This window comes from Chelonoidis abingdonii, chromosome 11 (assembly GCF_003597395.2).
Source record: "Chelonoidis abingdonii isolate Lonesome George chromosome 11, CheloAbing_2.0, whole genome shotgun sequence".
In the NCBI taxonomy this organism is placed as follows: Eukaryota; Metazoa; Chordata; order Testudines; family Testudinidae; genus Chelonoidis; species Chelonoidis abingdonii.
The window spans coordinates 7,318,629-7,334,794 of NC_133779.1; the positions used below are offsets into that span (position 1 = coordinate 7,318,629).

Sequence of the window (16,166 nt, forward strand, 5' to 3'; positions counted from 1 at the left end):
GATTGCAGAGCTGCTTTCCCAAATCTGGCATCACAACTAGTAACCAGCCCCCTGGTGTAATTCGTGATGAAGGCGTGGGCTGCGCTCCATCTGTCTGCCCTCGAGGTCTCTGAGAGGAATACTTCTGAAGCGGTTGCCTGGGCTCTAGTAGAGAGGGCCCTGCAGACTGAGGCCAGGGGCATGTCTGCTAGCTGGTTACAGATTGTTCTAACTGATGGAGTGAGCTCTGAGAAGAGACGGCTGGATTAACCCATCGCTGGGCTCTAGACAAACGCACACTTCTGGGCTTCTGCTTTCTAATATGAACTCCAACAAACAGCTGTATAGGACACTCTGCAGCCAAGCTCACCCAGTTGTGGATCTGCTGGGCCCGGCTCTCATCTCGCTGCTGTGGGTGCTGCTCACCATGATGGGGGCATAGCCTGGCCAAACCTGAGTGGTGCTACAACCCCGTCGGCCAGGTCACAATGCCACTCAGGTTTGGCCCAGCCACCCCTCTGTCATGGTGAGCCTAACCCCCAGAAGCAGCAGGATGAGCAGCTGGTCCCAATGGATCCACAGCAAGGCCAGACTGGCCATGAGCAGCATTCTGTATAGCTGTTTGTTGGGCCAGCCCCTCCACAGCCCATACCTGCCTGGGTGCCAGGCACATGTCTAGTTTGCCTATGTGTTAATCCGGCCCTGCGAAGAGATGGCCTGACCTTCCGCAATGCTAAAAAATAAACAGGGTGATTTTCTGAATGGCTCCATGTTGCCTAGAGCCCTCCTTGATTACTTGAAACGAGGAGCTTGGATTCTCCCAGGTTCAAGTGCAGCTTGGGGAAGAAAACGGTGAGGTGGATGGTTTGGTTTAAATGAAAAATCAGACACCACCTCGATGTGCTTACGGTGGGGCCTCAGACCCATCTTCTCCCTGTGGATGACAGTATAATGGAGCTGTTATTAGTGCTTGGCTCTCACAAAGCCTCCTAGCTGGGGTGACAGCCACCAGGAAGGTGGTTTGGAGAGTGAGATGGTGGCGATGGTCCCCGGATAAGGGTCAAAGGGGGTTCCTACCAGGCTCCAAAAGAACTACATTAAGGGTCCAGGAAAGAGGGGCTCACGGACTAGGGTTAGGTGTGGACCAGTCCTTTTAGAATGAAACAGCCGGACAGGAGAATTAGGGTGACGAGACAGCAAATATGAAAAATCGGGACAGGGGGTGTGGGGTGTAATAGGAGCCTATATAAGAAAAAGACCCAAAAATCGGGACTGTCCCTATCAAATCAAGACATCTGGGCACCCTAAGGAGAATACCATACCGATTTGCACTGGAGCATGGCTAATGGTGAGGCTCAATAGCTTGAGGTGAAGGACGTAGTCCAAAATCTTGGCATCTAATGGGCTGACACTGTATTATAAAGGAAGCCCAGATAGAAAATCTTTCCCACTACACGATCAATCTCTGGATCAGGGTGCTTCCTCCTCTGTATAAGGATTTTTTTTGTATTCTGTAAAGCAGACCCTGGGTGTCGTGCACAATCAGCCAATTTTCAAGCCATGAGATGTAAAGAAGTTGGATCTGGAAGGAGAATTTGCCTCTGCTCCTCTGAGATAATACATCTGGCAGACTGGAGCCTTGCAGACAGAGCAGTAGGTCTGTGAAGCAACACTGATGCTGTAAGTATTACTGTGGTCACATCCTCCTTGATCTCTTTTTATGACCCTGAAGATCAGGGAAACAGGAGGAAAGGCATAAAGAAGGCCTTGAGACTGGGATATGGGGGAAGCATTTAGGAGGGAGCCTGGGCTGGTACCTGCTCTGGAGCAGAAGAGAGGGCATTTTCTGTTCTTGTTAGTGGCAAACAGGTCTACCAAGGGGAAGCCCCCTCTGTGGAACACAGGCTTGAGAACAGAGACCACTGGTGGCTGGCGGAGTACTGTCATTGAGGTAATCCACCAGATTGTTATTTGCTCCTAGTTGGTGAAGGGCCATGGAAGTTTCCACAGTTTGATTCCCTTCGCACAGAGCCCCCCGCTCCTCCCCCACCCTGGCCTGTTGATAGAATACATTGCAGTGGTGGTGTGTCTATCAGGATCTGTACTGTGGTCCCTTCTGTGATGAAGTGGGACTGGTTTTAATGTTTCCTCTGAATACTGTGTTGGTGCCTCAGCTCTGGCTGACCCTCTGTTGCCTGGCAACTAATGGCCAGGACCTTCCCCCCTGCAAGGGGATGCTAAAGGTGTTGGAGATAGAGAGAGAAGGTGACCTCCTGGCCGGGAAAGAGACAAAGCTGAGAGAGGAGGGGCTGGAGGGGGTTTTCAGTCTGGAGCTGGCTGGGGATGAGGCGTGAGGGCAGACGTGGGGGTCTGCCTCGCTGGGCCCCAGAATGGATCTGGCCAAGGGGTCTGGTTCTCTGCACCTACAAGCTCTGTTTTAGACCGTGTTCCTGTCATCGAATAAACCTTTGTTTTACTGGCTGGCTGAGAGTCACGTCTGACTGCAAAGTGGGGGTGCAGGACCCTGTGGCTTCCCCAGGACCCTGCTGGGGCAGGCTTGCTGTGGGAAGCGCACAGAGGGGCATATGCAGAATGCTCCAAGGAGAGATCCAGGAGGTGAAGACGTGTGAGCTTCTTGCCCTGAACAAGTCTGCTCCAAGGGAGAGGAGGCTCCCCAAAGTCCTGACTGGCTTTGTGGGGAGCCGTTCCAGAGCATCGCCCAGGAATTCCGTGACACCTTCCAGCACAGTATTTCTTGTGGTCTCAGGTTGGCTGCTGCTACTGCCAGGCATTTTGTGAATACTTCTGGAGTATAAACAGGCTGGACAGTCGTACCCAGTATCGGTAGCTGTTGTGTCCCACTGGAAACTGGAGATATTTTCTGTGGGCTGAATGAATCACTGTGTGAAACAAGCATCCTGAAGGCTGAGGTGGTAGAGATTCTCTGTCCTCTATGCCCTAGTGTGGGGGACACATGGACATGCAGGACCCAGGCATGGACCCAATGGACACTACTGGTCAAAAGATTCCAACCTCATGCATGCGAGATGCATATGCACCATACTGGATCCAACTGGACAAAATATCTAGAAGAACCCCACTTACTGCAAAGGACAATAGAACCTTGATTTTACAAACTCCAGCTTTGGGAACGACCAGTTTCATGAACCCCTTTTCCTGACCAGGGAAAAAAATCCTCACATAACAAAAGTGATGTCGATGAAGACTAAGTCAACATCCCTTCACATTCTGATGCCTTCAGTGCACCGGAAATTGCTCTGCAGTGGCATGAAGGACTGGAAGAAAGCCATGTAGTGCCCTACATCACAGATCCACAGGGTTTGGTCTAAGCCCCGACCTGTAATCAGTCCCGTGGAGTGACCCTTTTAGTGTGCTGGGCCCCCAGCATCCACACACTTCCACAGGGTTAGGACCGTGGACTCCATAACTGAAACTGGGCCTTTGGGTACCAGTGATCCCTGTGGTTCCCTGCTGCAAGTCCAAACTCTTGTGGGAGGCTTGTACAGTGCCCTTTCAGGACGCAATGCTCCCAATAAGCATTTACAATGACACCAGGCAGCCTTTTCAAAAGAAGATAATCTAGCAGTCACCAGGCTTACAGAATCTGACAGTCGTTAGAGGAAGCAAAAGTCAGGACAGAGTTCAGCCTGGCCAACATCAGGGCTCTACCTCAACAAGCTCCTGTAAGATCCATTTTGGCCCTGTCTCTGTACCTCTGTGTTTGGTTCTACATGTGTGTGTGCTGTAGGTATCTCTGAGCTCAGCTTTTAACATGGCCACCAATCACTTTTCCCCTTTGTTCTCCTGCTCGGAGCTCTTGCTCAGCTTCCCTGCAGAGAGGTGGGGGGAAATCTCCTTCCTCTTGCCAGTTGGACACTCGCTAGGTGGAAATATCTTGGCCATTGGGGTTTCCATTTTCTCTTTGGCTCTTTCATTCACACACGTAGACTTTATTCAGTTTATTATTGACTCTGATTTCCAACCAGCCTGCTGAATCAACACCTCATCCCTTCTCTTTACACTCAATGCAAGGCAGCGTAAAGCCCAAGGGGAAACTGAGACGCACATAGGTTTCATAAAAATATTACCAAAATTCCCACATTTGTCACACCACACTCATGCACCAGACCGGCTCTTTTTGAGATGTTCAATTCTAGGAACTTTTCAGTCCTCAATTAGTTTATAAGAACGGCCAAACTGGGTCAGACCAAAGGTCCATCTAGCCCAATATCCTGTTTTCTGACAGTAGCCAATGCCAGATGCCCCAGAGGGAATGAACAGAATAGGTAATCATCAAGTGATCCATCCCCCATTCCCAGCTTCTGGCAAACAGAGGCTAGGGACACCATCCCGGCTAATAGTTCCTTTTTGAACCCTGTTATAGTCTTGACCTTCACAACATCCTCTGGCAAAGACTTCCACAGGTTGACTGTGCATTGTGTGAAGAAATACTTCCTTTTGTTTTAAACCTGCTGCTTATTAATTTCATTTGGTGTCCCCTTGTTCTTGTGTTACGAGTAAACAACACTTTCTTATTTACTTTCTCCACACCAGTCATGATTTTACAGATCTCCATCCCCTTAGCTGTCTCTTTTCCAAGCTGAAGTCCCAGTCTTACTAAGTTCTCCTCATACAGAAGCTGTTCCATACCCCTCATCATTTTTGTTGCCCTTTTCCAATATATCTTTTCTTGGTGTGACCACATCTGCACGCAGTGTTCAAGATATGAGTATACCATAGATTTATATAGAGGCAATATGATACTTTCTGTATTATCTATCTCTTTCTTAACGATTTCCAACATTCAGTTCCCTTTTTTGACTGCTGCTATACATTGAGCAGATGTTTTCAGAGAACTATCCATAATGACACCAAGATCTCTTTCTAGAGTGGTAACAGCCAATTTAGACATCATAATTTTATATGTAGACATAGTAGGGACTGTTTTCCAATGTGCATTACTTTGCATTCGTCAACATTGAATTTCATCTGCCATTTTGTTGTCCAGTCACCTAGTTTTGAGAGATCCTTTTGTAGCTCTTTGCAGTTTTCCAGGGACATAACTTTCTGGAGTAGTTTTGTATCATCTGCAAATTTTGCCACTTCACCGTTTACCCCTTTTTCCAGACCATTTATGAACATGTTGAATACAACTGGTCCCAGTACAGACTCCTGGGGGCCACCACTATTTACCTCTCTCCATTCTGAAAATGGACCAGTTATTCCTACTCTTTGTTTCCTTTCTTTTAACCAGTTACTAATCCAGGAGAGAACCTTCCCTCTCATCCCAGGCAAGCCCACTGGCCTGCTCAGGGGCAGCTCTAGCTATTTTGGCACCCCAAGCATGGCAGCATGCCACGAGGGGCGCTCTGCCGGTCCTGTGGCTTCGGTGGACCTCCCGCAGGCGTGCCTGCGAAGGGTCCGCTGCTCCACCAAAGCTGCAGGACCAGTGGATCCGCCACAGGCACGCCTGTGGGAGGTGCACCAGAACTGCCTGCCGCCAGCGCGGCGACTGGCAGAGCGACCCCCCCGCAGCATGTCCCCCGCCAGGCGTGCTGGGGCCTGCAGCTGCTGTAACCATTCTGTGGGCCCTCACTGCACCAAAGGGCCCTGCCAAGGTCACCACGGACCTTCTGGCCAGGACTAAGCACATCCCCTGACCCCCGAGGAGTTGTACTTTGGCTCCCTCCACACCGGCCCCTCCCTTCGCCCAGTCCCAGGCGCCCGCCCCGTTCCCGCCACAGGGCATCTGCGCGAGACCCCCCCCGCCCCGAGCTCCTGCGCCCGCGCCGCCGCCCCGCAGGTGGCAGGAATCAGCTGCCTTAGCCCAGCCCGGCTCCACCCCGCGGGGCGGGGCCCAGCGGGGCAAGGGCAGCCATTGGCTGAGGAGATTTGTTCACGTGATCGGCATCAGCGACTCTCCCTCGCCCCCTCCCCCCCTTTTCCGGTTCCGGGTCAAAGACTGCGGCCCTCGCAGGTGAGTGGTTGATGGCGCCGCTGGTAGGAAGCTTCTGTGGGGGCAAGTGGGGGCCGGGCGGGTGATGGGAGCTGGGCACGTTCCACCCCCTATGTCCCCCTAGGCGGGGCGGGGGGGGGTGATGGGAGCTGGGCACGTTCCACCCCCATCTCCCCCGGGCAGGGCGGGTGTGGGCCGGGGGGGTTGATGGGAGCTGGGGGCACGTTCCCCCCCATCTCCCCCCGGGCTGGGGGGTGACGGTAGCTGGGTATCTTGCCCCCTCCCCCGGGTGGGGCGAGTGGAGGCCGGGGTGTGTGTGACGGTAGCTGGGCACACCTCCACCGCCCCCGTGCGGGGAGTGGGGGCCAGGGTTGATGGTAGTTGGGCATGGAGGGTGGGCAGGCTCTGGGGGTAACGGTACCTGGATATGTCCCCCCCCTCCCCTCCGGTATTGGGCGAGCAGAGGATGGGGCTATCAGTAGCTGGGTACAATGATACAAATTGGGTTCTCAACCTTTTTCTGAGACTGTGTGTGCCCTCCCCCCACTATAAAAACTCCACTGCTCACCTGTGTCACAGCTGCTTTTCTGCATATAAAAACCAGGCTGGCATCAGGAGGTAGCAAGACGGACAGTTCCCCAGAATCCCAAACCGATTGCTGAGGCTTTGGCTTCAGCTTTCTGGGCCCCAGTGAGTATAATGCTCGCACGGGTTGGTGGACCCACTGAAACCTGCTCATGCTCCCCCAGGGAGCCTCAGATGCCCTGTTTGAGAACTGGTGATATAAATAAAAGAATAAAGTAAGCTGAGTGAGTTCGGGCCATTGTGTGATGTGAGTGGGGAGAAGGCTGAAAGTAATCTAGGTATGAGGTGGGATTTGATAGCAGCCTTCAACTACCTGGACGGGGGTTCCAAAGAGGATGGAGCTTGGCTGTTCTCAGTGGTGGCAGATGACAGAACAAGAAGTAATGATCTCAAATTGCAGTGAGGGAGGTGAAGGCTGGATATTAGGAAAAACTATTTCACTAGGAGGGTGGTGAAGCACTGGAATGGGTTACCTAGGGGGATGATGGAATCTCCATCCTTAGAGGTTTTTAAGGCTCATCTTGACAAAGCCCTTGCTGGGATGATTTATCAGGGAGTTGAATTAAATGACCTCCTAAGGTCTCTTCTAACCCTAATCTATGATTCTATGATCCTAAAATGTAAATGAATGTTTTGCTTCAGTTTTCAGTAAGGATTGTAACATGGAACATGTGCAGGAATTTGCCTGGAAAGCAGTTACCCCTGAAAAAAATGTGGGTGTTGTGGGAGCTAATCAACTGACCTCACAGTGTGATATTATGGCCAAAAGAGCTATTGCATCCCAGGACAATATAGACAGAGGATCCTCAAGTAGGAGGAGAGACGTTCTTTTACCTCTGTGTTTGGTGCTGGTGTGACCGTTGCTATAATTCTGTGTCCAGGTCTGATGCCCACAATTGAATGATGTTGATAAATCAGCGAGGGATCAGAGAAGTGCCACGAGAACAATTGAAGGATTAGAAAATATGCCTTATAGTGATAGGCTCAAGGAGCACAATTGATTTAGCATAACAAAGGGAAGGTTAAGGGGTGACTTGATCACAGTCTACAAGTGCTTACATGGGAAATGAATATTTAATACTGGGCTCTTCAGTCTAGCAGACAAAGGTATAACATCCAGGGGCTGGAAGTTGAAGCTGGATACATTGAGACTAGAAATGAGGCTTACATTTTTTAGTGAGATTAATTAGCCAATGGAACAATTTATCAATTTATCTCCATCACTGACAGTTATTAAATCAAGAGTGGCTCTTTTTCTAAAAGATCTGCTCTGGGAATTATTTTGGGGAGGTTCTCTGGCCTTTGTTATATAGGATGTCAGATTAGATGGTCACAGTGGTCCTTTCTGTTGTTGGAATTTATGAATTAATAAAGATATTGAATAACATTGGTCCCAAGACCAATCTTTGAGGAACTCAACTAATAACCTTTCAGTTCATCTTTCAGCACAAGCTATTGTCTTCTCCCCTTAAATCAGTTCCTCATCTACCTTACAGTGCTTATACTGATCTTCCCTAATTTAACGAATAATTTCCCATGTGGTACTTTATCATATGCTTTACTGAAGCCCAGATATATTAAATCTACTGAACTTCTTATCTGAAAAATTGCTTATTCTCTCAGTGAAGGATATCTGATTAGTCTGGTGCGATCTACCTTTGGAAACCCGTATTGCATTACATCTCCATCACCTCTAGGAGTTTAATTATTATTTACTTCACAATTCAAAGCCTTGCATTCTATTGAGGTCAGACTAACAGGTCTGTAATTGCCAAAGTGATTTTTTTCCCCTTTCTCAAACATAGACACAATGTTAGCTATTCCCTAGTGATATATGGTTCAATGCCTACGTATGTATATTTATTAAAAATTCTTGCTACCAGATTAACTAGCTTATATGCCAGTTCTTACAATATTCTGGGAGGGAAACTATCCAGTCTCACTGATTTGAGAGCATTAAGTTCTTTAAGTTTTTGTTCCACCTCAGATGTGATAATTAGCATTTCTAGACATTCATTTCCATCAGCTATGCTGCTTTTGTGCACATGTTCCATGTTATCCTCCTCACTGAAAACCCAGGCAAGTATACATTTAGTTTTTGGGCCACACCTAGATTCTGTAGTCTTCTTCCCATCTGCACTGCATAGTGGCCCAACCTCATCCTTTCCTTATTTTCTTTTTATTTATATAACTAAGAAACCGCTACTTATTTAGTTTAATATCTTTGGCAGGAGCTAATTCAGCTTGACTTTCAGTAAGCCTCCCTTTATTTCTATGTTTTCTAACCTCCATGATGTAACTTTCTTTGCTTTATCAACCCCTTTTTCCATTCCCTAAAAGTTCTCCGCTTACTCCTAGTAACCTTTTTAAGGTGACTATTTATCCTGCTGGCTCTGGAGTCTTTCCCTACAAATTTTTTTCCCTTGTGATGCAAATTTCAGATAGTTTTCGATTAGGTGATTTGAAAAAATTCCAAGCCTCCTTCACATTTAAGTCCTTGAACTCCTCAGTCCAGTTGATTTCTTTAACGAATTCCCTTAATTGCTCAAAATTCTGCCCTTTTGAAATAAAAAATCATAGCTGATGACCTGGTTTTAATGACCTTTCCATTTAATTTTAACTCAATCAATTCGTGGTCACTTGTTTAACGTTATTTCTTACAACCAGCTCTTCTGTGATGTTCTCATTACTTACCAAAAACATGTTTAAAATTGCATCACCCTCTTGTTAGTTCAGAGATGATTTGATGAAGAAAACTGTTGTCATCACATCCAGCAATAAGTGGGCCTAACTTGTAGCTTTTATTCTGTGATCTACAGTAGAACCTCAGAGATATGAACACCAGAGTTATGGACTTACCGGACACCCTGTGGAATCGGAAGTAATCAGGCAACAGTGGAGACAAAGAGCAAAAAAACAAAAACATACTGTTCTGCCTTGGGGTTTAGCTCTGGGGCTCAGGGCTTCAGCCGGTTGGGGCTGGTGGAGTGGGGTGGCTCAGGGCTTCTGCCTCATAAGAACACTGAGGTGCACAGCTGTAGAGGGGGGATGCACTGGGGCTTGGGGCTTCAGCCCCACAGGAAGCGGCGGGGCTTGGGGCTTTAGCTACAAGATGAGTGCTAGTTTCATCCCCAGTGTTCCCCCTGTAGCTAATGCCCCAAGTCCTGGCGTCCCCAATGCTGAAACCAGGAGCAGAGCCACAGGGCTGAAGCCCCCAGCCCTAGTGCTTCCCCAAGGTCTAAGGCCCTGAGGCCTGGTGCTCCCTCAGGGCAGAAGTCCGGAGCCATGATCCCCGCCGCCTGGAGCACTGACTCCACCCCCACCGTGGCTGAAGTCTATAACATCTTGTTAAGAGTTATGGAACATTTCAGATGAAGACCAAGGACAGGGTAGGCATGTTAATCAAGGAGGCAGGAAAAACAACAACAGAAAATGTGGAAATGGCAGAAGTGCTAAATAACTTTTTTGTTTGTTATTGACAAAATGTTTAGTAGTAATTGGACATTTAACTTAATGAGTGCCGGTGAAAATGAGGTAAGATCAGAGGCTAAAATAGGGAAAGACCCAGTTAAAAATTGCTTAGACAAGTTAGATGTCTTCAGGTCACCAGGGCCTAATGAAATACATCTAGAATATTCAAGGAGCTGACTGAGGAGATATCTGAGCCTTTGGTGATAATCTCTGAAAAGTCATGAAAGACTGGAGAGATTCCAGAGGAGTGGTAGAGGGCAAATATAGTGCTAAACTAATAAAAGGGGACTAAGGACAACCCACGGAATTGCAGACCACTCAACTTAACTTCAGTAAGATAGTGGAGCAAATAATTAATTGATTTGAAGACACCTAGAAGCTAGTAAGGTGATAAGTTAACAGCATGGATTTGTAAAGAACGAATTGTGTCAAGCTAACCTAAAAGCTTTCTTTGAAAGGGTAATGCTCCTTGTGCATGGGGTGAGGAGAGCGGTAGCTGTGGTACATCTTGACTTTAGTAAGGCTTTTGATACTGTCTCACATGACCTTCTCATAAACAAACTAAGGAATTACAGCCCAGATGAAGCTACTGTAAGGTGGTTGCACAGCTGGTTGGAAAACCATTCCCAGAGAGTAATTATCAGTGGTTCACAGTCAAGCTGGAAGGGCATAATGAGTGGGGACCCGCAGGGATCACTTCTGGGTCCAGTTCTGTTCAGTATCTTCATCAGTGATTTAGATAATGGCATAGAGAGTACACTTATAAAGTTTGCAGACAACACCGTGCTGGCAGGGGTTGCAAGTGCTTTGGAGGATAGGAATAAAATTTTAAATGATCTGGACAAACTGAAGAAATGGTTTGAAGTAAATAGGATGGAATTCAGTAAGGACAAATGCAAAGTACTCCACCTAGGAAGGAACAATCAGTTGCACACATACAGAATGGGAAATGAATGCCTAGGAAGGAGTTCTGCGGAGAGGAATCGGGGGGTCATAGTGGACCATAAGCTAAATATGAGTGAACAGTATAACACTGTTGCAAAACAAGAAAATGTTATTCTAGGATGTATTAGCAGGATTACGATAAGTATTTCTTCCGCTCTACTCCGTGTGGATTAGGCCTCAGCTGGAGTACTGTGTCTAGTTCTGGGTGCAACATTTCAGGAAAGATGTGGACAAATGGAGAAAGTCCAGAGAATAGCAACAAAAATTATTCAAGTTCTAGAAAACATGACCTATGAGGGAACAATGAAAAAATTGGGTTTGTTTAGTCTGGAGAAGAGAAGACTGAGAGGGGACATAAGTTTTCAAGTACATAAAAGGTTGTTACAAAGTTGAGGGAGAAAAATTGTTCTCATTAACCTCTGAGGATAGGAGAAGAAGCAATGGGTTTAAATTGCAGCAAGGGCAGTTTAGGTTTAACATTAGTAGAGCCCTATGCAGATACGAAATTTATATCCAGAAGCGACTCGCGCGTTCCTGGACAGTAGTCCCTTCCATGCATGTTTCCTGACCAGGAGCACTTGGACACACACAGCATGAGCTGAGACAGCTGCCGGTGAGCCTGGTGCCCAACCCGGTGGGCGGGGTAGGGGCAGTACAGCCACAACGGAGAAGCTGCCTGGACTGGGCACTGGCTCCTGCGAGCGGCAGCCCAACCTGCTGCTGCTGCCACCGATGCAGTTCCTGGTCGAGCCCTGCAGCTCCACAGATACCTGTTTTATATCCACATCCACAGATATAAATTTTGTATCCACGCAGGGCTCTAGACCGTGTTTCTCAGATGTTGCCACTGTGGCCGCAGGCAGCTGCCAGGGCTTTTCTTGCAGCCACGGCATCCTGTGGGGCAGTGGGGGGGTGGCCACAAGGAGGGGTTGGGTCCTTACCCCGAGCTTGAGCCACAGACGCTGGATGAGCAGACAGCCAGTGTGAGTTCTTCACCTTTCCGGGGGTGGTGGGGCTCAGGCTTCCATCTTCAGCACTGGTGTGGCAGGCGGCAGGTTCTGGCTGAGCAGCAGTGGGCTCCGGCCCTGGGCTCTGAGCGTGGGGCTTTGGGCTCTAGGTTTTGGCTGCCAGGGCTGAGTAAGTCTGCTGTGAAAAGGGATATTTGTATGTTTGTTAATGTCACTTTTCACTGTCTCCCAGCTAGCTAACAAGTCTGCTGCTGTGAAAAGTGATATTAACAAACATACAAAGCAGACTTACTAGGTAGCAAGTCTTAAAAACAAAAAAACCAAACACACGACCACAAAGGCAAAGGAAACAACCCCCCCCCCCCCCAAAAGACAAGATTGTACAGGGCACCCTATTTGGGTTTCTGCTCTCTAAAGAATAGAGACAAGTGTGTGTTGTTGTTGAATCTGCCAAAAAAAACCCCCCAAATCCTACATACATAAATTACAATGATTTGGACATGGACATGTGCATATTTATTTGTTTTTTCCCTAAAGTTAAGGATTTTAGGAAAAATTGTCAAAGTGGCCACCAGCAAGAGTTGGTGGCCGCACTCTGAGGCCACCAAAAAATGTGCTGTGAGAATCCCTGCAAGACATTGGGAAAAACTTCCTGTCAGTGTGATTAAGCACTGGAATAAATTGCCAAGGGAAGCTGTGGAATCTCCATCATTGGGGATTTTTAAAAGCAGGTTAGACAAACACCTGTCAGGGATGGTCTATATCAGTGGTTCCCAACCTATTTACCATTGTGGGCCACATGCAGCCCATAATGTGTTATGTGAGCCACATCCAATGCTACCTGTATGGCCCTGAGGATGTCACATGGGCTGCAGCTATATGCTGATTGGGCCGCAAGGGGCCCACGAGCTGCAGGTTGAGAACCACTGGTCTAGGTAATACTTAGTCCTCCCTTTCAGTCATACGGTTCTATGAAATTTGAGTGTGATTATATGACCGGGTTGCTTTTAATAGGGTAGAGGACATGGTTCAGCAGCCCTGGTGCTCTCTTCTGATTTATGTGTCATATTCCTTAAAGCTCGTACATCAGGGGTTCGGCCAGCTGCCTGCTGGGGTCAGGAAGGGATTTTGTTTTCTTCAAAGTATTCTGGGCTTTTTTTTTTGGCATGCTTCATCTGATGCCTCAGGCATGGCTCTAGGTGGAGAGGGGATATTGGGTGAGGATGGCACTGAGCACTGTCTCAAGTGCTTGGCTGGCTGGTTCTTGCCTACAGGCTCGGGTTCTCCCTTATTGCCATATGTGGGGTGGAGGAAGAATTTTCTCCCAGGTCCGAGTGGCAGGAACCTTGGGGTTTTTTCATCTTTCTCTGCAGCATGTGGTGCTTGTTGCTTGCCAGGATTATCTGGGTGTATCTCACATAATCATTTCCCTGCCATTGTGGGGGCCCCTCAGTCCCTCCTGTTCTCTGCCTGTGGCATGTAATAGTCTCGTCTCCGGTGGGCTGCAATGCTTAGGTTTCATTTCGGTTGTTGGGTTTTGTGGTGTTGGTGGCCTGTGACACAGGAGGTCAGACTAGATCATCTGGTGGTCCCTTCTGATCTTAAGCTCTATGGGTGCTGCTGCCCCTCCCACCACTTTGGTGGGGGATGCAGGGTGCTGATGTCTGGGCACGGTCTCCCTGGTGTGGGGCAGGGCATAGGAGGTTGCCAGTGTGTGGTGCTGCTCCCCCATGTGGGGCAGGGAATGGGGGGGTTGCTGGTGTCTGGGCACTGCCTCCTGGTGTAGGATGAGATGGGTGCTGCTGCTATCTAGGTGAAAGCTACTCAGCTTTAACTTTTGCCCATCCTGTGCCCTTTCCATGCAGGAGCTTGTCAACTTCTTCAAAGAGAAGCAAGACGTGATGTAGCCGCCGCCGCCTCTCTTGGATTGGGAATATTCCTTCAGTAGGTCCATTAACAGAGAGGAAAGCCTTCTGCCCTTAACCTCAGGCTAGAGATGGCAAACTTGGAACTGACAGAGCCAGTCTCCTGGGCGGGGGGTGGTGGTCCCTAGTAAGCTTGGGGTAGAAGCAGCAGCAAAGTCTGCTGAGCCAAAGGAGCTCCTGGCTAGCCTGACTCTCCTCAGGTCTTGGCTGTGATACTGAGTATGAATGTGTGGGCTGGGGCCCATAGTAGAGACCTTTCTCTGCAGAGTGGGAAGAACTCCTAGCCCAGGTTGGGGGCAGCCCAGCTCCTGTTCTGTGCTGGGGTCAGTGAGGTGATTCTAGTGAACCTGTGCTGAGGGCAGAGCTGCTCCTGCACACAGCATGTGTCCCCTTGAGGGAGGGACCCCCATTCCCCCACACTGATAAACCCCTGGCTTTCGCACTGTTTGTTGTAGCCCTGTGGTGTCCCTGCCCAGGTCACTGACCTGCAGTGTTCTCTTTGTTCAGGCTCCTCTTCCCTTGGCTCATGGGCTGTGCTGACTGAGCAGCGGCTGCTGTTCCCAAGTCTCCACGCTGTTGTTCTGTGAGTATCGCCCTCCTCCAGCTTGTGACCTCTCGGAGGTGTCTCTTGAGATTAGCCTCCTTTGGCGGGGCACTCAGAGTGTCTCTGTGGAAGGGCTGGGTGACTGTTCCGGGGGCTGGGGGGGGGGGGGGGGGGATTCCGGGGCTGGCATCACGTGGAGGGGGGGGGGAGAGGGGAATTTGTGGGCAGGGAAAGGCCTGAGCGTGAGGTGTGAAGTGGACTGGAAGGGAGCTAATGGGGCTTTTCAGTCCCTGACGCCAGCCAAGGGCTCTTGGGGCTTGTCCTGATGTGAGCGCAGCCCATGTCTGCAGGGTATCTTTGGGATGCTCATGATGCAAGCACCAGTCTGGCTTGGCCATCCTTCCTTTGCAGGCTGAGAGCCAGTGGCAGCCCTGGGGTCAATTCCTGCCCCATCACAGACATCCTATGTGATTCTGGGCAAGTCACTTCGTCTCTCTGGGCCTCAATTCCCATCTATGCAATGAGGGTAATAGTCCTGCCCTGCCTCACTGGGGCATGCGGATAAGTACACGAAAGACTGACATGCTCAGATGCCGTGGTGATTTGTGGGGGGTGGCGGGGAGGGCAGCAGAGAGGTACCATAACTGAGTAGGTGTTCCTGCTGCCCCGCTCACTCCCTCTTGTGGTGTATTTCCTTTGAATTAGCTGTCCCTGTGCTAAGATGTTTTTCTCCTTTCATTCCCTGCCTCTCTCTCTAATCTCTATGCATTGTCTTACACTAGTAACCTCACTACTGTAATATCCTTCCAGCCTAACTTGCCAGCCTCAAAGCCAAGAGGCTGTTTTTCACCTGCTCAGGTACAGACCAAATAGACCCCTTGCTGCAGTTATTGCCAGAAGCTGGGACTGGAGGACAGGGGATGGATCGCTCCATAATTCTGTTCTGTTCATTCCCTCTGAAACGCTGGCACTGGCCACTCTCGGAAGACAGGATACTGGGCTCGATGGCCCATTGGTCTGACCCAGTCTGGTTATTCTTATGTTCAGCCCACTTCTCCAGGATCCTCCAACTCTCCTATTCACGGCCCTTGCCTGACGCTGTCCTCTGTACCCTTCTGCCTAAGACTTTGTGTTCCTGGAGTCTCTCAGGGCGGGTGCAGTGTAGGAGATTTTAACAGCCTCTCATTCCTGGTCCTGGAGTGAGGAGAGCAGCATGATGCTTTTCTGCCCTAGAATACTTAGCTTTGTCTACGCTCCAAACTTACGTTAGTATAACTGTGCATCCGACAAAGTGGGTGGGTATTCACCCACGAAAGCTCATGCTCCAATACATCTGTTAGTCTATAAGGTGCCACAGGACTTTTTGCTGTGTTGCTCTGGAGTGTGGAAAATCCACACCCCTGAGTGATGCAGTTATACTGACCAACCTTCTGGTGTAGACAGCACTATATCGATGGCAGGGCGTCTCCTGTCAATGTAGCTACTTCCTCTTGGGCCGATGGGAGAACCTCTTCCATCGGTGTAGGTAGTATCTTCACTAAGTGCTTCAGCAGCACAGCTGCACTGGTGTAGGTGTAGACAAGCCCTTAATGTCATGAACCCTGTGACTGGCTCCCTGGGGCTGAGGTTTGGGGGAGTATTTGATTGCAGCCATTGGCGATGGCTGTGGCATCCACTGCAGTGTTGTGCAGCCGTGTTTGTTCCCGGCTTAACCCGTAACGCTCAGTCATTGTGCTTGCTGGTGTCTGTGCGCAGAGTGGAGTCTGCGTTTC

The 16,166-nt window shown here is 49.2% G+C and overlaps 1 protein-coding gene across 3 annotated transcripts in view; it reads left to right on the top strand.

Moving 5' to 3' along the window:
- The first annotated feature begins 5,956 nt into the window (after window positions 1–5,956).
- Window positions 5,957–16,166, top strand: part of CLASRP (CLK4 associating serine/arginine rich protein) — a 44,443-nt gene continuing 34,233 nt past the window's right edge. For 2 of the 3 annotated variants that reach the window (XR_004376155.2, XM_032798043.2), the window contains exons 1-3: window positions 5,957–5,977; window positions 13,791–13,869; window positions 14,358–14,433. The gene's annotated coding sequence lies outside the window, so the exon portion shown is untranslated. Of the gene's footprint in view, window positions 6,001–13,790; window positions 13,870–14,357; window positions 14,434–16,166 lie in introns of all 3 variants that reach the window. The other variant, XM_075071414.1, reaches the window with a different exon arrangement.